Source organism: Acinonyx jubatus, chromosome B3 (assembly GCF_027475565.1).
Source record: "Acinonyx jubatus isolate Ajub_Pintada_27869175 chromosome B3, VMU_Ajub_asm_v1.0, whole genome shotgun sequence".
NCBI lineage: Eukaryota > Metazoa > Chordata > Mammalia > Carnivora > Felidae > Acinonyx > Acinonyx jubatus.
The window spans coordinates 47,021,074-47,036,992 of NC_069386.1; the positions used below are offsets into that span (position 1 = coordinate 47,021,074).

Consider the following 15,919-nt stretch of genomic DNA (forward strand, 5'->3'; position numbering starts at 1 on the left):
TTTTGGTGCAGTTATCAATGGCATAGATTCCTTGATTTCTTTTTCTGTTGCTTCATTATTGGTGTATAGAAATGTAACTGATTTTTGTATGTTAATTTTATATCCTGCAGCTTTGCTGAATTCATGTATCACTTCTAGAAGTTTTTTGGTGGAATCTTTGAGGTGTTCCATGTAGAATATCATGTCATCTGTGAAAAGTGAAAGTTTGACTTCTTTGCCAATTTGGATGACTTTTTTTTCTTTTTGTTATCTGATTACTGAGGCTAGTACTTTCAGTACTGTGATAAACAACAGTTGTGAGAGCAGACATCGCTCTTGTGTTCTTGACCTTAGGGGAAAAGCTCTCAGTTTTTCCTCAGTGAGGATGGTAGTAGCTATGGGTCTTTCGTGTATGGATGGCCTTTATGATGTTGAGGGATGTTCCTTCCATCCCTACTTTCTTGAGAGTTTTTATCAAGAGAGGATGCTATATTTTGTCAAGTGCTTTTTCTGTGTCTATTGAGGGAATCATGTGGTTCTTATCCTTTCTTTCATTAATGTGATATATCACATCGATTGATTTGTGGATATTGAACCACTCCTGCAGCCCAGGAATAATCCCACTTGCTTATGGTGAGTAATTCTTTAAATGTATTGTTGCATTTGGTTTGCTAGTATCTTGTTGAGAATTTTTGCATCCATGTTCATCAGGAAAATTGGTCTGTAATTCTCCTTTTTAGTGGAGTCTTTGGTCTTAAAATCAAAGAAATGCTGACCTCACAGAATGAGTTTGGAAGTTTTCCTTCCATTTTATTTTTTGGAACAGCTTCAAATGAATAGGTGTTAACTCTTCTTAAATGTTGGTAGAATTGCCCCAGGAAGCCATCTGACACTGGACTTTTGTTTGTTGGGAGATTTTTTATTACAGATTCAATTTCTGTACTGGCTGTGGGTCTGTGCAAATGCTCTACTTCCTGTTTCAGTTTTGTTAGTTTATAATTACTGATTCAATTTCTTCAGTGGTTATGGGTCTGTTCAAATTTTCTACTTTTACCTGTTTCAGTTTTGGTAATTTATATGCTTGTAGGAATTTATCCATTTCTTCCAGATTGCCCAATTTGTTTGCATATAATTGTCCATAATATTCTCTTATTATTGTTTGTATTTTTATGGTGTTTGTTGTGAAATCTCCTCTCATTTGTGATTCTATTTATTTGGGTCCTTTTCCTTTTTCTTTTTGATAAATCTAGGAGTTTATCAATTTTGTTAATTTTTTCAAAGAACTAGCTTAGTTTTATTAATATGTTCTACTATTTGTTGATTTAGAAATCATTGATTTCCACTCTAATCTTTATTTCCCTTCTTCTGCTGGTTTTGTGCATTATTTGCTGTGCTTTTTCCAGCTCCTTTAGGTGAATGGTTAGGTTGTGTATTTGAGACATTGCTTCCTTCTTACAGCAAGGCCTGGATTGGGATATACTTCCCTTTTATGACTGCCTTTGCTGCGTCTGAAAGGTTTTGGACTGTCATGTTTTCATTTTCATTGGCTTCCATGTACTTTTTTATTTCCTCTTTAATTTCTTGGTTTACGGATGTTCTTTAATCTCCAAGTATTTGTGGTCTTTCCAAATTTTTTCTTGTGGCTGATTTCAGGTTTCATAGCATTGTGGTCTGAAAATATGCATGGAATGATGTTGATCTTTTTGTGCTTTTTGAGGGATGTTTTGTGACCCAGTGTGTGATCTGGAGAATGTTCCATGTGCACTCAAGAAGAATGTGTATTCTGCTGCTTTAGGATGAAATGTTCTCAGCATATCTGTTGAGTCCATCCAGTTCAGTGTGTCATTCAAAGCCATTGTTTCCTTGCTGATTTTCTGCTAAGATGATCTGTGTGTTGTTGTAAGTGGGGTGTTAAAGTCCACCTACTATTATGGTATTATTATCAGTGAGTTTCTTTATGTTTGTGATTATTTGACTTGTGTATTTGGATGATTCTAAGTTGGTGGCATAAATATTTACAATTGTTAGATCTTGGTGGATAACCTCCTTAATTATGATATAATGCCCTTCTTCATCTGTTGTTATGGTCTTTATTTTAAAATCTAATTTGTCTGATATAAGTATTGCTACTCAGGCTTTATTTTGACATCCATTAGCATGATAGTTGGTTCTCCATCCCCTTTCAGTCTGCAGATGTCTTTTTTTTTTTAAATTTTTAAAGTTTATTTATTTATTTTGAGGGAGAAAGAACATGAATGGGGAAGGGGCAGAGAGAGAGGGAGAGGGAGATTCCCAGGCAGGCTCTGCACTGTCAGCGCAGAGCATAATACGGGGCTTGAACTCACAAATGCGAGATCATGACCTGAGCTGAAACCAAGAGTCAGATGCTTAACTGTCTGAGTCACCCAGGCACCCCAAACTGCAGATGTCTTTAGGTCTAAAATGAGTATCTTGTAGTCAGCATATAGATGGGCATTTTTATCCGTTTTGATACCCTGTGTCTTTTGATTAGAGCATTTAGTCCATTTACATTCAGAGTTGATTATTGAAAGAAATGAATTTAATGCCATTGTATTGCTATGGAATTGGTATTTCTGGTAATGTTCTTGGGTCTTTTTTGCTTTTGGTCTTTTTTGTTTTGTTTTGTTTTTTTCTCCACTCAGCGTCCCCCTTAAAATTTATTGCAGGGCAGGTCTAGTGGTCACCAACTCCTTTAGTTTTGTTTGTCCTTTTGTTTGTCCTTTTGTTTGTTTCTTCTGTCCTTTCATTTTGGAGGTAAAGAAAAAACTAATAAAATAAAAAATTAAAAATAAAAAAAGTCAAATAAACGAAGCTAGAACCTAGGTGTGTTTCAGTCTGCTTGTTTAGATAAGCTTGACAGAAAAGAGAATAGAGAGAAATGAAAAAATAACTTATAAAATAAATTTAAATATTAAAAAAGGGGCACCAGGGTGGCTCAGTCGGTTAAGTGTCTGACTTTATTTAGCTCAGGTCATGATCTAATGGTCCACGAGTTCAAGCCCTGCGTTGCGCTCAGTGCTGACCACTCGGAGCCTGGATTCTGTTTCAGATTCTGTGTCTCCTTCTCTCTCTGCCCCTCCCCTGCTCATTCTCTCTCTCACTCTTTCTCTGTCTCTCTGTCTCAAAAATAAACATTAAAAAAAATTTTTTAATTAAAAAATTGAATAAAATAGTATAAAAGAGAATAAAGAAAATAAAGTTGAATAAAAAAATTTAAAAATTTCCCTTTCTGTATCTAAGAAACAGAGAGAGAAAAAAGAAAATAACATAAAAACAGAAGCAAAGAAAATAAACAAACAAGCAAACCGAATGATATCCAAATGAAGTTATATCCATTTTTCCCTAGAACTGAAACTTTGCAGCACTGTAGTCTGTAGACTAAGCAGGTGGAAGTGATTTGTGCTGGTCCTCTGGGGGATGTGCCTGGAGTGTGCAGGTGGGCATGGCTTGGTGTAACAGCTCTGTTTTCTACTTGGTGGCACTGCTTAGCTCACTGGGGTTGTTCCACATGTGTGTGCATGTGCATGTGCATGCTTGCGGTGAAAATAGCTTCACCTGGCTCTCTAGTCTCTGGCACAGGAATTTCATGCCCTAACACACAAGCAGTCAAGCGACCGTCCTTTGTCTCAGGCTTCCATCTGCTCCATGCCTTTACTCTTTGTCCAAGCTGTCTGTCTTCCTGGTGTGGCCTCCAGAGATTTATCTCAGATGGGGCTGTGTTTCAAAACCCCACACTTCAGAGATCCTGGCATCTTGGATCCATGCTGATTCTCTGGGGTAGGGTATTCCTGGGCAGTGGCCAGGTTGTCCCAGAAAACATTCATGTGATCGCGCAGCAGCACTGTCTCAGAGTTTATGGTAAATCACAACACACAGCCAGTGCCAGGTTTTGCTCCACTCTGGGATCATTGTTAAAATATCAGTAAATGTGGCCGTTCTCCAGGGTCTGCTGAGAATCTTGCCCATAGGAAGGTTGTATGGCCTCTACCAAATGCAGTGCAAGCAGAACTGCTTCTCCCCGTGAGAGACTTTGACCCCTCGAACTGTGCTCCCTGCTTTTGGGTATTCGCCCTACTTTTCCACCAGAGGACTGCCAGGCACTGAGCTCTGAAACTTCAGACTCTGTTCTCCATTCTGTATAAACTTCTGGCAGTATTAGAACCCTCTCCTTTCTCCCCATCAGTGATTTTGGAGAACAAATGTCTTGTCCTGTCTCCTGTGAGTGTTTTTACTCTTTGTTTCTCTCCAGCTACTTTTGGGGTGTGTGCTTTTTTTGCATGATCAGGATGTGCTGCAGTTTCCCCTTTTTCTTAATCTCTCGGTCCTCCTTCTGCGAAAATGGCTCCCTACCCTCCATGGCTCTGTGGGTTTTTTCCTCCCCCAATTCACTTCTATTCATTGCGTAACTGCCAAATTCTCTGGCTTGAATTATGCAGATTATTGCATTAATCCTTCGATCAATTTCCTAGGTGTTCAAAATGGTGTGATGCTGATCCAGCTGATGTCAGGGACTAGACAAGCTTAGGGTCCCCATACTACTTTGCCATCTTAACTCCATCCTGTTGTGTACTTTTTCTTACATGGATGGAGAAATACCAAATGTCAATGTATATCTTTCATTACTGATATTTTCTGCCATATATTGCACTTCTAAGATTGTTAATATTATTTGCGATATGGATGATTCTCTCACAATTGTATTATAAACCCATCCTTTAGCATTTTTTAAATATAATTTATTGTCAACTTGGCTTCCATACAACACCCAGTGCTCATGCCAACAAGTGCCCTCCTCAATGCCCATCACATACTTTCTCCTCTCCCCCACTCCCCATCAACCCTCAGTTTGTTCTCTGTATTAAAGAGTCTCTTAGGTTTGCCTCCTTCCCTCTCTGTAACTTTTTTCCCCTTCCTTTCCCCTCCCCCCTGGTCTTCTGTTAAGTTTCTCAAGATTCATATATGAGTGAAAACCTATGATGTCTTTTTCTCTCACTGACTTATTTCACTTACCATAATACCTTTCAGTTCCATCCACATTGCTGCAAATGGCAAGATTTCATTCTTTCTCATTGCCAAGTAGTATTCCATTGTGTATATAAACCACGTCATCTTTTTTTTTTAATTAATTTATTTAAAAAAATTTTTTTACATTTACTTACTTCTGAGAGACCAAGAAAGAGAGAGAGAGAGAGAGAGAGAGAGCAAGAGTGCGTGAGTGAGGGAGAGGCAGAGAGAGAGGGAGACACAGGATCCGAAACAGGCTCCAGGCTCTGAGCTGTCAGCACGGAGCCCGACGCAGGGCGCGAACTCATGAACCACGAGATCATGACCTGAGCTGAAGTCGGACACTCAACCGACTGAGCCACCCAAGCACCCCTAAACCACATCTTCTTTATCCATTCATCAGTTGATGGACATTTAGGTTCTTTCCATAATTTGGCTATTGTTGAAAGTGCTGCTTTAAATATTAGGGAACATGTGCCCCTATGCATCAGCACTCCTGTATCCCTTGGGTACCCTCCTAGCAGTGCTCTTGCTGGGTCATAGGGTAGTTCTATTTTTAGTTTTTTGAGGAACTTCCGTACTGTTTTCCAGAGCAGCTGCACCAGTTTGCATTCCCGCGAACGGTGCAAGAGGGTTCCCATTTCTCCACATCCTCTCTAGCATCTATAGTCTCCTGATTTGTTCATTTTAGCCACTCTGACTGGCGTGAAGTAATATCTCAGTGTGGTTTTGATTTGTATTTCCCTGATGAGGAGTGACGTTGAGCGTCTATTCATGTGCCTGTTGGCCATCTGGATGTCTTCTTTAGAGAAGTGTCTATTCATGTTTTCTGCCCATTTCTTCACTGGATTATTTGTTTTTCAGGTGTAGAGTTTGGTGAGGTCTTTATAGATTTTGGATACTAGCCCTTTGTCCGAATGTCATTTGTAAATATCTTTTCCCATTCCATTGGTTGCCTTTTAGTTTTGTTGATTGTTTTCCTTTGCAGTGAAGAAGCTTTTTATCTTGATGAGGTCCCAGTAGTTCATGTTTGCTTTTAATTCCCTTGTCTTTGGAGAAGTATCAAGTAAGACATTGCTGCGGCTGAGGTCAGAGAAGTTTTTTCCTGCTTTCTCCTCTAGGGTTTGGATGGTTTCCTGTCTCACATTCAGGTCCTTTATCCATTTTGAGTTTATTTTTGTGAATGGTGTAAGAAAGTGGTCTAGTTTCATCCTTCTGCATGTTGCTGTCCAGTTCTCTCAGCACCATTCATTAAAGAGACTGTCTTTTTTCCATTGGATATTCTTTCCTGCTTTGTCAAAGACTAGTTGGCCATCCTTTTGTGGGTCTAGTTCTGGGGTTTCTATTCTATTCCATTGGTCTATGTGTCTGTTTTTGTGCCAATACCGTGCTGTCTTGATGATTACAGCTTTGTAGTAGAGGCTAAAGTCTGGGATTGTGATGCTTCCTGCTTTGGTCTTCTTCAATATTACTTTGGCTATTCGAGGTCTTGTGGTTCCATACAAATTTTCGGATTGCTTGTTCTAGCTTTGAGAAGAATGCTGGTGCAATTTTGATTGGGATTGCATTGAATGTGTAGATTGCTTTGGGTAGTATTGACATTTTAACAATATTTATTCTTCCAATCCATGAGCACAGAATGTTTTTCCATTTCTTTGTATCTTCTTCAATTTCCTTCATAAACTTTCTATAGTTTTCAGCATACAGATCTTGTACATCTTTGGTTAGGTTTATTCCTAGGTATTTTATGCTTCTTGGTGCAATTGTGAATGGGATCAGTTTCTTTATTTGTCTTTCTGTTGCTTCATTATTAGTGTATAAGAATGCAACTGATTTCTGTACATTGATTTTATATCCTGAAACTTTGCTGAATTCATGTATCAGTTCTAGCACACTTTTGGTGGAGTCTATCGGATTTTCCATGTATAATATCATATCATCTGCAAAAAGTGAAAGCTTGACTTCATCTTTGCCAGTTTTGATGCCTTTGATTTCCTTTTGTTGTCTGATTGCTGATGCTAGCACTTCCAACACTATGTTAAACAACAATGGTGAGAGTGGACATCCCTGTCGTGTTCCTGATCTCAGGAGGAAAACTCAGTTTTTCCCCATTGAGGATGATATTAGCTGTGGGCTTTTCATACATGGCTTATGATGTTTAAGTATGTTTCTTCTATTCCGACTTTCTCGAGGGTTTTTATCCAGAAAGGATGCTGCATTTTGTCAAATGCTTTTTCTGCATTGATTGACAGGATCATATGGTTCTTATCTTTTCTTTTATTAATGTGATGTATCACTTTGATTGATTTGCAAATGTTGAACCAGCCCTGCAGCCCAGGAATAAATCCCACTTGATCATGGTGAATAATTCTTTTTATATGCTGTTGAATTGGATTTGCTAGTATCTTGTTGAGAATTTTTGCATCCATATTCATCAGGGATATTGGACTGTAGTTTTCTTTTTTTGCTGGGTCTCTGTCTGGTTTGGGAATCAAAGTAATACTGGCTTCATAGAATGAGTCTGGAAGTTTTCCTTCCCTTTCTATTTTTGAAACAGCTTGAGAAGGATAGGTATTATCTCTGCTTTAAATGTCTGGTAGAATTCCCCAGGGAAGCCATCTGGTCCTGGACTCTTATTTGTTGGGAGATTTATGATAACTGATTCAGTTTCTTCACTAGTTATGGGTCTGTTCAAATTTTCTATTTCTTCCCATTTGAGTTTTGGAAGTGTGTGGGTGTTTAGGAATTTGTCCATTTCTTCCAGGTTGTCCAGTTTGTTGGCATATAATTTTTCATAGTATTCCCTGGTAATTTCTTGTATTCCTGAGGGATTTGGTTGTAATAAATCCATTTTCATTCATGATTTTATCTAATTGGGTCCTCTCTCTTTTCTTTTTGAGAAGCCTGGCTAGAGGTTTATCAGTTTTGTGTATTTTTTCAAAAAAACAGCTCTTAGTTTCATTGATCTATTCTACTGTGATTTTGGATTCTATATTGTTTATTTCTGCTCTGATCTTTATTATTTCTCTCCTTCTGCTAGGTTTGGGTTTTTTTTTTTTTTTTTTTTTTTTTTCTGTTCTGTGTCTATTTCCTTTAGGTGTGCTGTTAGATTTTTTATTTGGGATTTTTCTTGTTTCTTGAGATAGGCCTGGATTTCAATGTATTTTCCTCTTAGGACTGGCTTTGCTGCATCCCAAAGGGTTTGGATTGTTGTGTTTTCCTTTTCGTTTGTTACTATATAGTTTTTTAATTATTCTTTTATTGCCTGGTTGACCCATTCAGTCTTTAGTAGGATGTTCTTTAACCTCCGTGTATTTAGAGGTTTTCCAAACTTGTTCCTGTGGTTGATTTCAGGTTTTGTAGCATTGTGATCTGAAAGTGTGCGTGATATGATCTCAATTCTTTTATATTTATTGATGGCTCTTTTGTGACCTAGTATGTGATCTACCTTGGAGAATGTTCCATGTGCACTTAAGAAGAAAGTATATTCTGTTGCTTTAGGATGTAGAGTTGTAAATATATCTGTCAAGTATATCTGCATCCAGTGTATCTCTCAGGGCCATTGTTTCCTTACTGATTTTCTGTCTAGATGATCTGTCCATTGTTGTAAGTGGAATATTAAAGTCCCCTGCAATGACCACATTCTTACCAATAAGATTGCTTATGTTTGTGATTCATTGTTGTTTATATATTTGGGTGCTTTTGAATTTGGTGCATAGACATTTATAATTGTTAGCTCTTCCTAATGGATAGACTCTGTAATTATTCTATAATGTCCTTCTCCATCTCTTGTTACAGCCTTTAGTTTAAAGTCTAGTTTGTCTGATATAAGTATGGCTACTCAAGCTTTCTTTTGACTTCCAGTTGCATGATAGGTAGTTCTCCATCCCCTTACTTTCAATCTGAAGGTGCCCTCTGGTCTAAAATGGGCTTCTTGTAGACAGTAAATAGATGGGCCTTGTTTTTGTATCCATTCTGATATCCTATGTCTTTTGATTGGAGCATTTAGTCCATTTACATTCAGTGTTACTATTGAAAAGATGTGGGTTTAGAGTCATCGTGTTTTCTGTAGGTTTCATGCTTGTAGTGATGTCTCTGGTAGTTTGTGGTCCTTACAACATTTCACTCACAGAGTCCCCCTTAGTATCTCTTCTAGGGCTGGTATGGTGGTGATGAATTCCTTCAGTTTTTCTTGGGGAAACCCTTTATCTCTCCTATTCTGAATGGCAGGCTTGCTGGATAAAGGATTCTTGGCTGCAGATTTTTCCTGTTCACCACATTGAAGATTTCCTGCCATTCCTTTCTGGCCTTCCAAGTTTCAGTAGATAGGTCTGCTACTACCCTTATGTGTCTATCTGTATATGTTAAGGCCCAGTTATCCCTAGCTGCTTTCAGAATTCTCTCTTTATCCTTGTATTTTGCCAGTTTCACACTGATATGTGGTGCAGAAGATCCATTCATGTTACCTCTGAAGGGAGTTCTCTGTGCCTCTTGGATTTCAGTGTCTGTTTCCTTCCCCAGATTGGGGAAGTTCTTAGCTATGATTTGTTCAAGTACACCTTCAGTCTCTTTCCCTCTCTTTTCTTCTTCTGGAATTCCTCTGATATGGATATTGTTCTGTTTGATTGAATTGCTTAGTTCTCAATTTGTCTAAATCCCCTGGATTTTTTTCTCTTTTTCTCAGCTTCCTTTTTTCCATAATTTTATCTTCTATTCACCTATTCTCCCCTCTGCCTTTTCAGTCCTTGCTATGGCTGCCTCCATTTTATTTTGTACCTCATTTATAGCATTTTTAAAATTCATCATGAATATTTTTTAGGTCCTTGATCTCTGCAGCAATAGATTCTTTGCTATCTTCTATGCTTTTTTCAAGCCCAGTGATTAATCTTATGACTATTATTCTAAATTCTTGTTCAGTTATAGTACTTATATCTGTATTGATCAATTCTTTAGCTGTCACTTCTTCTGGCATTTCTTTTGAGGAGCATTCTTCTGTTTCGTCATTTTGGCTAGTTTTCTGTCCCTTATATGAGTTCTAAAAACTTATTATGTGCTCTGCACCTGTAAGCACTGCTATATTAAAGGAGGGTCATACACTGTCCAGGGCCTGGACCTTCAGGAGGTGTTTTTTGGAGAGTGTTATTTGGTCTCTGTTGTTGTGACTTTGGTTATTTTATTTCCCTACTGGTAGTGATGTTTTGGACCCTCCACCAGGTGTGCTTTGATTTGTTCCTTCAAGTAACCTTGGAAAGGAAAATGAACAGACAAACATACAGAAAACAAAACACGCAAACACACAAACAGGTTAAAGAAAAAAACAAAACAATGCGAAAGCAAAAGCAAGAAACACCAGCCTCAAATAAAGATCAGGGTGGAGGTGGTGCTGATGGAAGAGCATATACAAAGAGAGAAGTGACAAGGGCGGGGAGGAAAAAGAGAAAATAAACATTGACTGGGCAGAGAGACTAAATGGCTTAATCCAGAGAGAGAGAAAGGAAAATAAAGAAGCGGGGGTGGAGTGGGGAAAGAAATGAAGATAAAGTTGCCCAGACAGAGAAACTATGGGGCTTGATTATTCCAGAGGGAGAGAAAGGAAAGTAAAGAAGGAGGTGTGGAATATGTATCAAGAGAATGGATTAAATATGTCTCCTTAAATAAACCAACAACCAGGGTAACCAGACTAGAGGAGGGAAGAGATAAGGAGGAGAAAAGGAAGGAAGAATATATCTATATAACAAGAACTGTCCAAGAATTAAGGTAATGCAGCAGCACTGGTCTGGAGAAGGGGCTGTCTGGTTCCTCTGCCTCTATCCCGCGCCAGTAGATATGCAGTATACCTGGCATGGAGGGGCCTAGTTTGGTGTGGGCAAGTTCCCCCCTCCACTGTGGGCCCTTAGGACCAATCCCTGAGGCCCCACTTTGGTAGTGGTGGGGGGAAAAATGGCGACCCGTTCCCCGTCCCCCAATTGCTTCTCCATGGACCCGTTGTACCAAATTACTCTGAACTGCCCTCACTGTGCTGGGTGCAGACCAGGTGGTCTTTCTCACTCCTCTGACTCCCATGCCCCTGTGCTTGGCTAGGATTCAAACTTCCCTTCTATGTGCTGTGGTACTGGAGAAGTGCCTCTCCATGGCGCATGATATGTGGTCCCTGCCTGCACTCCAGGGGTGGGGGTGGGGGATCACTTCCTCTTCCTTTAGCATTTTTATAAAATATTCTCTTTTTTTGTCTTAATGTTTGATGACTTTTAGGCTCACAACCCTTGTTTTCCTGTGGTTTCCATTTGCCTAATATATTGTTTACTCTTTTATTTTTAACCATTCTGAATCACTTTATGCCTCTTGGTTTGTGATCCTATGTGAAAATCTCTTGTTTTGGCACTTATGTAAAACTTACTTATATTCGTTGATATGATTTATTTTGGTCTTGGTTCTGTGACAATTTTTATTATCTTTTTTTAAAAGTCTTTCACCATGTGATTGCTTCATATGTATGTAGCTTCAGTTTTTAGGGAATGCTGATATAATTCTAGTAGTCTTATATTCATTTTGCCATTCTGTAAAATTAGAGTTGGTTAAAGTATTCTTAACCCACTCGTTGTTACCTTCTCCTCTCCTGCCTGATTTTAGTCATTATTATTTTTCTGAGTATTTATCTTTGTACTATTAAAACTGCTCATACATATACTACTTCGTTTGGTAGCTCTAAATGGTATTCTTTGGTGTACTGCTATTATATGTGAGGCAGTCTATGACCTTTCTCAAGCTTACTTATGCTTACTGTCCTTTTACCCCCTCCCAGTTTTTATTTGTTGGTTGCATAATGTTTTCATTGCCAGGGCATATAACATTTGCATTTGACTTTGTTAACCTTATTTCTATATTTGTTTTAATCTTTTTTCACAGTAAATATGTTGATTACCAGTCTGTTTGTCATGGTTTTTAGTTATCTGTTGGGCTGAAGTTCATCCTCTAGTAATTTCCTCAAACATGGCCTGGGAACAGCATTTTTTGATGTCTTTCATATTCAAAACAGTTCGATTATCCATTCTCAAAAGGACAGTTTGTCCAGATATAAAGTAAGTTGGATCCTACTTTGAGGATCTTGTTTGTGGTGCTCCTGTTTTACAATATTGAATGTTGCTGTTGAGAAATCTGGGATAAGCCCTTTTTTTGCCCTTTGTAAGTGATTTGACCTTTTTGCATGCGGTCCATAGAATTTCTTTATTTTGGAAGACTGATAATTTTATAATGACATGACTTAGTGTTGGGATTTGAGAATTTATTTTAGTGTAATTTTCTTGATTAATATTTAAAAATATTTATTCCATGTAATTATTTTGCCTTTTGAAGGGGAGAGGAGAATGTTGTCCAGTATGCATTCATTTGATGTCCTTTGTCTGGCATAAATATATTCTTCTTTTAACACTTAATTTTTTTTTATTTGCTCTTCTTATTATTAACCTCTGTGTCCTTCATTTTATTTTCCAATGCCTGTTCACCACTGTTGTCTAATTTGTCTTTATCTCTCTGATTTTATTTCCTTACTTTTCCCTCAGTTTTGTTACTCTTTTTAATGTCTTTTTGGTCTTGCCGTCTCTTCTTGCTTTATGGTCTTCCAAATAGACACAGTTGTGTCATTCAGGTTTTAAAATTTGCAACAAAAATTTTGGTCACTGTTTTCATCTGCATCTGCTCCATGGCGTTTTTGTCTGAATTTTACGTTTTCCTTCTTTTATCCTAAAGTATTTTTGTTCAGATGTAAGTTTCTATCATAGTGAAGAATAAGTTGGATTTTCTTGGGCTAGCTCTTTTGTACAAAGCTCCTTTAGGGAAGCCAAGGTTGCCATAATAATCTCACATTCTATTAGCTGGTTTATATAATAACTCTTTGCTGGGCAGAAGGTTTCCTGCAAATGTGACTTGTGTGTCTGACTTTATAGCATTGCCTTGTCTACTTCTCTGTACCAAAAGAAGTCTGAGGGACTTCTGTTATCCTACTTGCCCCAGCATCTGCACCTGTTTTTGCGAAGAAAGGATATAGCTTTGCACTTCAGGATGTGTTTTTCATCTTTAGCAAATTTTTGCTGACACTTTCTAAGATCTGTTACTATTGGGTCCTTTTGACTTCTCTGTTCTACTTCCACCTGCATGTCTTCTGTCTGATCTTGGCTGCTTTGGGTAGTACTGTCATATGTTGTAGAGTCTGTGGATTTTATGTGGTTCTTAGTTTCAATGAAAGTGAAATTTTTAGAATTTGGTTGTTGTGGCTTTGGATGAGTCCTAGGAAAAGGGGGAAATGTTGACTTATGTAGGCTGATCATATGGGAACTTCTAATTTACTATTTATTTTTTTATTTAAAATATTTTTTTAGTGTTAATTCACTTCTTAGAGACAGAGAGAGACAGAGTGTGAGCAGGGGAGGGGCAGAGAGAGAGGGAGACAGAGAATCAGAGGCAGGCTCCAGGCTCTGAGCTATTAGCACAGAACCCTACGGGGGGCTTGAACTCACAAACTGTGAGATCATTACCTGAACCCGAAGACAGACGTTCAACCAACTGAGCCACCCAGGCACCTCTGTATTTTAGTATTTAAAAATAGCATCTCTCCTTCTTTGTTCTGAAAATCTTACCTAAATATTTAGGTACTAACAAAGCACTAGCACATGGCCATCTACTGGGAGGACTGAAGATGATAATGGTGCTAAGATGGTATCTACTGTTTAAAATTACAGTGTATGGCATTAAAGTTTAATACTTTCAAATGGCTAACCGAAGACAATAAGGGATAACCTAGAGCTACAGTGAAGGGCTAGAACCAAAAGGGTTTTAGACTGAATAAAAGATGACCAGGTGATCTTAGACCATACCTCAGCCATACCATCCATAGCTTTTTCTATCCTCCTGTAAAACCTTCCTTCTAAGCCTAATTCTCATTTAAGTTGCTTTCTTGCCTTTTGACTTCTGGATATTTTCTGTGGGATTCTGTGCTTTTCTCTCAGTTACTAAATTTTCTGAACTAGGTTGTCCATTCTTGGTTTTCAGTGATTTATTCCTCATCTGTCTTACAGGGATCTGAAACATTGCTTAAAATATACTGTGAATGAAAAAAAAAAGATACTGTGAATGAAACTAATGTAGCATTGTATGACAACTATACTAAAAAATAAAGACACTTTGAGACTTATTTATTTTTAAATATTTTATATTTAAATATTGATATTTTTAAATATTTATATTTAAAGATTTATTTTTAAAATCGGATCCTGTTTTATTTAAAAGAAAAAATGGAGGCACAGAAAGCGGTTGATCATCTATTATGTATATTGTAATTTATGAGTAATTAAGGTAACTTTACCTCTTATGGGTGTACCAAATTAGATGTTTCTGAAAAATATAACCTTGTAACACACTCTACTATAGACTACTTATTTTGTAGATTTCAGGAAAGTATTGAATCTCAAATATGACTCAAGAGCTCCTACAGTCTGAAAACCAGGTTTGTTGTTTGAATATATGTGATTGTCCACATTTCTAATTAGGGACACTATTCCATATATATCATTTTTGTGCATTATAATTTTTCCCATTGTTTGAGATCACTCCAATGGTAAAATTGCAGTTAAGGTCAGCGGTTCTATCTATCAAAATGATACTATGGTACACATCACTTGTAATAAGATATGTATTTTGAGTTTTTTTCTGATAATGCTGATGGATTTACTCTGAACTATCCTTTTCTCCATTTATCCTTAAATTCAAAACCAGCCTGTTTTAGAAGGAACTTAGCCCTATAAAAGTCCTTAGAAATAGCCTGACTTACCTAGTGTTCAACTCTTAAGTATTATGTGTGTCATAAGGAATATCTAGAAACATATAGAGAAAACCCTTCTCATTTCCCTCTTTTCATTGTGGTTTCATTTCAACTGTATTTATTCTGAGTGGTTGACTACAGAGGATCATGTATTTGTCCTAAATTCGCTTATGGATGCAACCTTAACTCCTAAATCACAAGTTATGTCATTGTTTTGGGGCCCATTTTATTCAGTATTTTTTCCCCTTTCTTTTAGATCTAAAATAGATCTATTTTATATTTTTTTCTTGGTGTTTTTTTTTCTTAAAGGTTTCAGAACTGATAGATGAAAAGCATAAATGCAATTGAAGGAAATGTTATAGGCCTGTTTTGGAACAGCTTCTCATGTGATTCAGAACATTTTACCAGTGATTTAACATTTCGATGTGGCAGAAGAAGAGATGGATGTTACCTTAGAAATGGAATAGAGTTGTGTTTAGAGTTTCAAACTTTTTAATGTTGTTATTAATTTACTAAGTAACACATTTACGAAGAGTTTAAGTCAGCTGGTTTATATTATAAATGAATTACCTGGGTGGCTAGTTGAAAAATAAGGATTTCTGGGCCCTGTATCTAGACATTGTGGTTTATGGATCTGAAGTAGGCCCCAGGAATTAGCATTTTGACAAGTAGTCCTGGTTTTTCTAATGTAGGTCTTCTTTGGACTGACCTTTGAGAAAAACTGCCCTGGAGAAATTCTACAACTGAAAATGATGTACAATAAATGAATTAGTTAAATCTTGTTGGGTAAAAAAAAAGCTCATGTATGAAAGTATTCCACTTTAGAACCAGTTTATGTGACATCTTGAGTTTACTCATGAGGCACTAAATTTCCCCTTCAAAAATTTAAGCATTCTAGATTTCAGGGTGTTACTACTGCTGTTTTTTTTTTAACTCATACATTTTCTAGTATCTTGAGTCTGGGCAATGGCAAATTAGTTGTACTCAATTTTTAGTTCTAACTAGATATTATGAAATTTCATATATCACTTGATAATGAAACATCTACATTATGGCATATAACCTACATTTCCTTTCTATGCTCTATCTTGACATGAATGT

General features: G+C 37.3%; 1 protein-coding gene across 19 annotated transcripts in view; it reads left to right on the forward strand.

Moving 5' to 3' along the window:
- Nucleotides 1-15,919, forward strand: part of ZNF280D (zinc finger protein 280D) — a 375,018-nt gene that overhangs the window by 218,113 nt on the left and 140,986 nt on the right. The gene's annotated exons all lie outside the window — the stretch shown is intronic.